Here is a 6,757-nt window from a genome sequence, read left to right on the forward strand (position 1 = left end):
CACACGTTTGTACATGCATGCAAAAATAAATGATACACATCAAACCTTCCCCATCCTTACTACAATTTGTAGTTCTGCACTTATTTGTTTTCCCATTTATTTGTCACCCACCTTCACTATGCAGCAAGCTCGCAGGAGAAGGAACCATGTCTATTCATCAACAGAGCTTTGGAGCCCAGAGCATCTCTGGCACATGATGGGTCCTCAGGTAACATTTGTTAAAAGAGAGACCAACAGAGAAAGAGAAAGGAGCAAGAGAAAGAGAGAAGAGAAACTTGTTCAAAGAGAAGAAGAAAGGCCGGAGAAAGAAAGAAGAAAGTTAGAGTTGAAATTTCACTTACAACTTTAATTGGTTGACTATTTTTAAATTTTTTATGTTTATTTATTTTTGAGAGAGACAGAGCACGAGCAGGGGAGGGCAGAGAACCAGGGGGACAGAGGATCCTGGGGCCCCACGCAGGGCTCAAACCCACCAACCGTGAGATCATGACCTGAGCTGAAGTCAGAGGCTTAACTGACTGAGCCACCCAGGCGCCCCAAATGGTTGAACATTTAAAAAATAGCTTTAGGGGCGCCTGGGTGGCTCAGTCGGTTAGGCGGCCGACTTCGGCTCAGGTCATGATCTCGCGGTCCGTGAGTTCGAGCCCCGCGTCGGGCTCTGTGCTGACAGCTCAGAGCCTGGAGCCTGTTTCGGATTCTGTGTCTCCCTCTCTCTGACCCTCCCCCGTTCATGCTCTGTCTCTGTCTCAAAAATAAATAAACGTTAAAAAAATTTTTTTTAAATAAAATAAAATAAAAAAATAGCTTTATTGTAAAAGAAAATACAGACACGGAAAAATCCGTGTGCTCCAACGTACGGCTTAACTCCTCACTGCAAGGTGCGCCCCACTGAGCCCAGGAGGACCTCTGCCAGCCGCCCCACCGGGCTCTCCCCGTGTCTCCCCAACGCCCCACCCCGCGGTAACCGTTACCCCGACTTTTCTAGGGCACGGTGTCGGGCGGCAGGGGTAGGAGTGGGGGCTCTCAAGGAAGCTTCCCCGGCCCTCGGACACCCCGCTCCCCTCGCAGCTTTCGCAAGACCCTCCCGCGCGGAAATCCGCATCCCCTTTCGAAATGCAATTTCATGCAAATCCCAGCCGACCCGGCAGAAGCGAAAGAGGATCCGAAACCGCGCGCTGAGCGATGTCAGGTTCAGGGCCGCGCAGGCTGGAGGCGCGGGGGCGGCGGGGTCGCTCCCGCGCGCAGGGGGAGGCCCCGCGGGCGCAGGCCGCGCGTCGGAGAGAAGGTCCGGGCTCGGGGGCCTGTGCGCGTCCACACCGCCGCCCGAGGAGACGCTGGAGGGTGGGGGGGCGCTGCCGGCGGTCGGGCCTCTGCAGAGGACTCACTTCACTTCCTTCCACTCCTTTCTGTGGAAAGGAAACACCTTCCAGAGTGTTTATTGATTTTATGTACGCACGCACGCACGCACGCCCCTCCCTCCTGCCCATCTTCGGGGTCCCCTCCTCCAAGAAGCCGCCTCCCTCTCCCGGCTCCTCAGGAATTCTCTGGAGCTTCTCTTTCTGGAGCCAGTATCTGCCACGCTACCGCTGTTTGCCACACCGTGGAAGAGTCGCTCCCTTTCCCTGGGCCTCAGCCTCCCGGTCTGTCAAACGGGGCTGACACCGAGTGGTGCTGAGCGCCCCCTGGCCACTATCACCTTCCACCCCGGAAAGGGAAAGGAAAGGGGCGGGAGGCCTGAATTCTACCCCATCCCCACCTCTCCCCTGCTCAGACCCTGCCAACAATCTGCTGTTCTCTGGCCAAGTCACCCCTTCGTTGGGTCTCCCTTTCAAACTTCCCTAACATGAAGGAGTTGGCGAAGCTCAGGAATTTTATGTTCGTGCTGTGGAAATGATCACGAGGCCTGCCCTGGGGCTCTGGCCTCATTCGAAGAAGGCTTTCCAAACCCGGGTTGCCCTCTGGCCCATGTTTGCCCTCCTCTTTCCCTGTCACTCTCTCCACCCCCCCAAAGGCAGGCCTCCTCTTGGAAAACAACTGCCAGGACATTCCCGTGGGGGCAGCGGGGCGGGGGGGGGGGGGGCCCCGGCCCCGGAAGGGGGGGATTTCCAGATCAATGAGGAAGTCCTTCCCCCGAGCTGGAACTGGCCATTGAGTCTGTGCCCTGAAGGACGCGTGTGACCTGCACGGCCTTGAAGGTTTGGTTTTTAAAAACATACTTTTGATGAGTTGCCAACACTGAAGATCAAGAGATAACAAATCGAATTTGGGCTGACTTCCTGCAGGATCGTAGTCGGTCTGCCGAGCCCTTCCACGTGTCCACTTCTGGCCCCACCAGGGTCCTTCGGGGCCTTCGAAGCAGAGATTTCTGTTTGAGGCTGAAGAAATGTGTAGCAGTGGAAGTCAGGAGGAAGGACTTTGGAGTCCAGAACGCTGAGATTCTGCAAGGGCAAAGGCTGGCCTTGCCCCAGGAAATGTTGCGTTAGACTCAGTTAGGCCTCAGTTGCTCCGCTGCACAATGTTCGCGCAGGCTAGTTCAAGGATCCCTGAGGACTTCATCCGTGATGGTCTCTTGTTCTGTGTTCACTTGGAGGGTGCATTCCTCAGGCCTGTGGCCCAGGCCCGTGGTCCCAGAGTCCTTGGGGTCCTGGCCTGCCCCGGATCCTTCCTCTCTCCCTTCAGCCCTTCTCCCTCCCTGAGAGGGGCCTGTGTTTGGCCACCTGAGCCTCTCATGACCACCCAGACGTGTACGACATTGTTCTCTGGGCTGCACAGGCCCCTTCCCAAAGAAAATTCCCTCCAGGTCCAATGGGGTCACCTACAACTTCCAGCTTACTCTATTCATTGGCCTCATCTATCAGTCCTGAGATATTATAAACCACAGCCGCCAGCCCGGTGTCAGGCCTGTGGGGACACAAGGGAGAACTAAAGCATTCTTAACCTCTGTGACCTCACAGCTCTCACGGGGAGACAGACCCATGGATAAGGATAGTGAAAGATAAATTCTCTGATGGGCGAGTACAGGGCTGACAGGGCACTTGACTCAGTTAAGAGGGTAAGGAGGGGGCTTCCTGGAGGAGGCAGTATCTAAGATGAGACCTGGAGGTTGAGTTACCAGGCCAGCATAGCAGGTAGGAAAGGGTTTGGGGGCAGAGGGACTAGCGTGTGCAAAGGCCCTGAGGAGAGAGAGAACATGGTACATTCAGGGCCCTGGAGAGATGAGGCCCTGGGGGAGACCATTCTGAGGCCAGGAGCAGTTTTGGAGTTTAGAAAGGCTACATTCCCTGCTACCTCCCTGGCTATCCAGGTCCTTCGAGGCCCTGACGTCCCACAGCTTCTCGAAGATAAGGTCATACTGATGCTGTTCAGCAAATATGCCTGGATTCACCAGCAAGCACCCAGCTCCAGGCCAGCCCCCTCCCCACGGGGCCAGCCGAGGGCCATGGACACAGCAGACATTACCAAAGGCAGCCAGCCTGAATTCATAGGCTGCTGGCTGGGTGCCCACCCTTGGCCCAGCCCTGCCTCAGTCACCCACTGCGATGGACCAAATGTTTGTGTCCACCCCAAATTCGTATATTCAGATTCCAACCCCTAATGTGATGGTATTAGGAGGTGGGACCTTTGGGAGGCAAGTAGTTCATAAGGGTGGAGCCCTAATGAATGGAGTTAGTGCTCTTACGAAAGGGACCCCAGAGAGCCCCCTTGCTTTTTTCCCACCGTGTGAGGATACAACGAGAAGTCGGCAGTCTGCATCTGGGAAGGGGGTCCTGTCCAGAACCTGACTGTGCTGGCTCCCGGGTCTCGAACCTCCAACCTCCAGCACTGTGAGAAATAAGTTTCTGTTGTGTCTGAGCCCCCCCACTCTGGGTAGTTTGTTACAGCAGCCCCTTTGGACTGACACCCTTTGGGTGAGCGGCAAGTCCTCAGGGCCCTCGGCCTGGATCTGAGGCAGAAAGTCCCACAGGGGGCGCTGTCCCTGGCATTTATGGTATTCGTGCAGGCGTCTTGGCTTCTCGCAATGACGGGGTGGGACAAGAGGGACTATGGGCATTTGGGGCAAGGCAGGAAGGCTGGCCCTGCAATGCTCAGGGCTGCCCCTTGGGGCAGAAAAATTGTTCCCAGCGTCCTCTCCTGATTTTTACATGTCCCTTCAGATATTCATGTCATAGAAAAATCCAAGCTCCATCTCACAGTTAAAAATTGTTTTTAATGTTGGGGCACCTGGGTGGCTCAGTTGGTTGAGCATCCAAATTCGGCTCAGGTCATGATATCGCGGTCCGTGAGTTCGAGCCCTGCATTGGGCTCTGTGCTGACAGCTCAGAGCCTGGAGCCTGCCTCCGATTCTGTGTCTCCCTCTCTCTCTGCCCCTCTGCCACTCGTGCTCTGTCTCTCTCAAAAGCTAAATAAACATTTTTTAAAAATTAAAAAACATTTTTTGAGAAAAGAGAGCGCGAGCGGGGGAGGGACAGAGAGTGAGGGAGACATAGACTCCGAAGCAGGCTCCAGACTCCGAGCTGTCAGCACAGAGCTCAACGCGGGGCTTGAACTCACAAACTGCGAGATCATGAATGACCTGAGCCCAAGTCGGATGCCCAACCGACTGAGCCACCCAGATGCCCCCATCTCACAGTTAAAAACAAGGTATTTTTGCATGTTTTGAAGCACACTTTGGGAATGCTAATTAATGGAAGACTGTACTTTTTTGTGTGGCAGGTCTACCAGGAGTTTTAGCCATCTCGGAAAATTACAGTTCTGACAGCAGCCTCTCCTGGGATTCAAGTCCCCAGAACAGGATCCTTAAAGCCACCTGCATTTGCAGCCGGTGTTGTGCGATGCGCTTATTGTGGTGTGAGCGTCTGGCCGCCTTGCGCCCCCTGGTGTCTGTTGGTGGGATTGGCTGGGCATTCACCTATTGAGATGCGCATAAATGTATTATGACTTTTTTTTCCTTTACATGTTAGTTGGGGCATTATACTGCTTTTCTTTAGAAAAAAAAAATACGTGTGTGGATAAGTTTGATTATCTGTGTGGATGATTTTATCGTGAAGCCCCTGAGACCCTCTCAGGACAGTACTAAGACACTGCCTTTCTCATCACGGACATTTGATGATGCAGAAGCCAGGTCAGTTTAACTGGCTGGAACCTCAGCAAGAGGTTCCCAAGCTGTGCAGGAGGGGGGGGTCTCCCCAGTATCCTGCATAGACACACACTCAGAGTGACAAAAAATGCCAGCGTCGTCTAAGAGGGTCCTTGGTGAAACAGTAAAAATGATAAATTTCATTGAATCTCAGCCCTTGAGTGCCTGCCTTTTAATATCCTGGGTGATGACATCAGCCGTGTGTCTAGAGCACTTGGGCTGGTACCTGCGTGGAAGACTGCAGGGACAAGCACTTGTGAGCTTGTCTGAGTTGGAGGCAAACCAGCCTCTCTGTCCACAGATCACCATTTTTACTAGGAAGCACAACCCACAAACTGTGGGTGTACAGACTTTGCTATCTAGCAGGCAGCTTTTCAAAAAGGAGCAAAATGAGCTCTCCCTCCAAGGAAAAACAGTTGATCCCATTTGTTGTCAATGATGAAATTTGAGCTGTGAAACAGAAGATAGAATTTTGGAAAACTTGTCTCCACTACTGTGAGCTTGACAGCTTGCTAATATTTAAAGACTTTCCTGATGAGATGAGTGGCCATGTTAATGAATGAGGTTTTTTTTTTTTAATTTTTTTTTAACGTTTATTTATTTTTGAGACAGAGAGAGACAGAGCATGAACGGGAGAGGGTCAGAGAGAGGGAGACACAGAATCTGAAAGAGGCTCCAGGCTCTGAGCTGTCAGCACAGAGCCCGACGCGGGGCTTAAACTCACAGACCGTGAGATCATGACCTGAGCCGAAGTCGGCCGCCTAACCGACTGAGCCACCCAGGCGCCCCATGAATGTGAGTTTTTACATTGTTTAATGATGCGTCATCTTTTGGAAGATCTGTGCCACTCAGCGAATGAAAAATTTCCAAATGACCAATGCATGATACTACAAGATCATACCTAGGTAAAAGATCCATTTCAAGTGCAAAATAGACCCATGCATTTTTTTTTAAATAAGAGTGTATGAAATATTCATGGATGCGGTTTCAGATTCCACATGGCAACGAATCTTTAAGAAACTGCCACTTGTTGAGTTCTGGTGTAGAATCAAAGAGGACACACGATTATGGGAAACACTATTAAACCCACTCCTCTCTTTTCCGACTACATGTCTATGAGGTCAGATTTTCTTTAATCAGAACAACATCTCGGGGCGCTGGGGTGGCTCAATGTGTTAAGCGTCTGACTCTTGGTTTCAGCTCAGGTCATGATCTCACGGTTCATGAGTTCAAGCCCCGCATTGGGCTCTGTGCTGGCAGTTCAGAGCCTGCTTGGGATTGTCTCTCTCTGTCTCTGCCCCTCCCACATGCTCTCTCTCTCTCTCTCTCTCTGAAAATAAATAAATAAACTGAAAAAAAAAAAAAAGAAAGAAAGAAAGAACAGCATCTCACAACCATCAGTGCAGAAGCAGGTACAAAGATCCAACAGTCTTCTATTAAGATAGTCATTAAAGAGATTTGCAAACACGTAGAAAACTGCCAATCTTCTCACAACTTCTTGGAAGTTGCGGAAATGTAGACAGCTTTCGTAAAAATCTGGTCATTGTTCATGAATATATTTTGTTTTATGGATATATTTCGTAACAACATTTTGGCTTATAATAAACCTACTATATGCAT

General features: G+C 51.5%; 1 long non-coding RNA gene across 1 annotated transcript; it reads right to left on the reverse strand.

The window, feature by feature from the left end:
* Positions 1 to 788: 788 nt before the first annotated feature.
* LOC121037512 (uncharacterized) lies at positions 789 to 1,697 on the reverse strand. Its single transcript, XR_005793798.1, has 2 exons — positions 1,585 to 1,697; positions 789 to 1,406 (listed from the first exon to the last, which is right to left on the reverse strand). It is a non-coding gene; the product is annotated as an uncharacterized LOC121037512 (long non-coding RNA).
* Positions 1,698 to 6,757: the final 5,060 nt, after the last annotated feature.

The sequence above is a fragment of the Herpailurus yagouaroundi genome, unplaced genomic scaffold (assembly GCF_014898765.1).
Source record: "Herpailurus yagouaroundi ecotype Mexico unplaced genomic scaffold, PumYag 163, whole genome shotgun sequence".
NCBI lineage: Eukaryota > Metazoa > Chordata > Mammalia > Carnivora > Felidae > Herpailurus > Herpailurus yagouaroundi.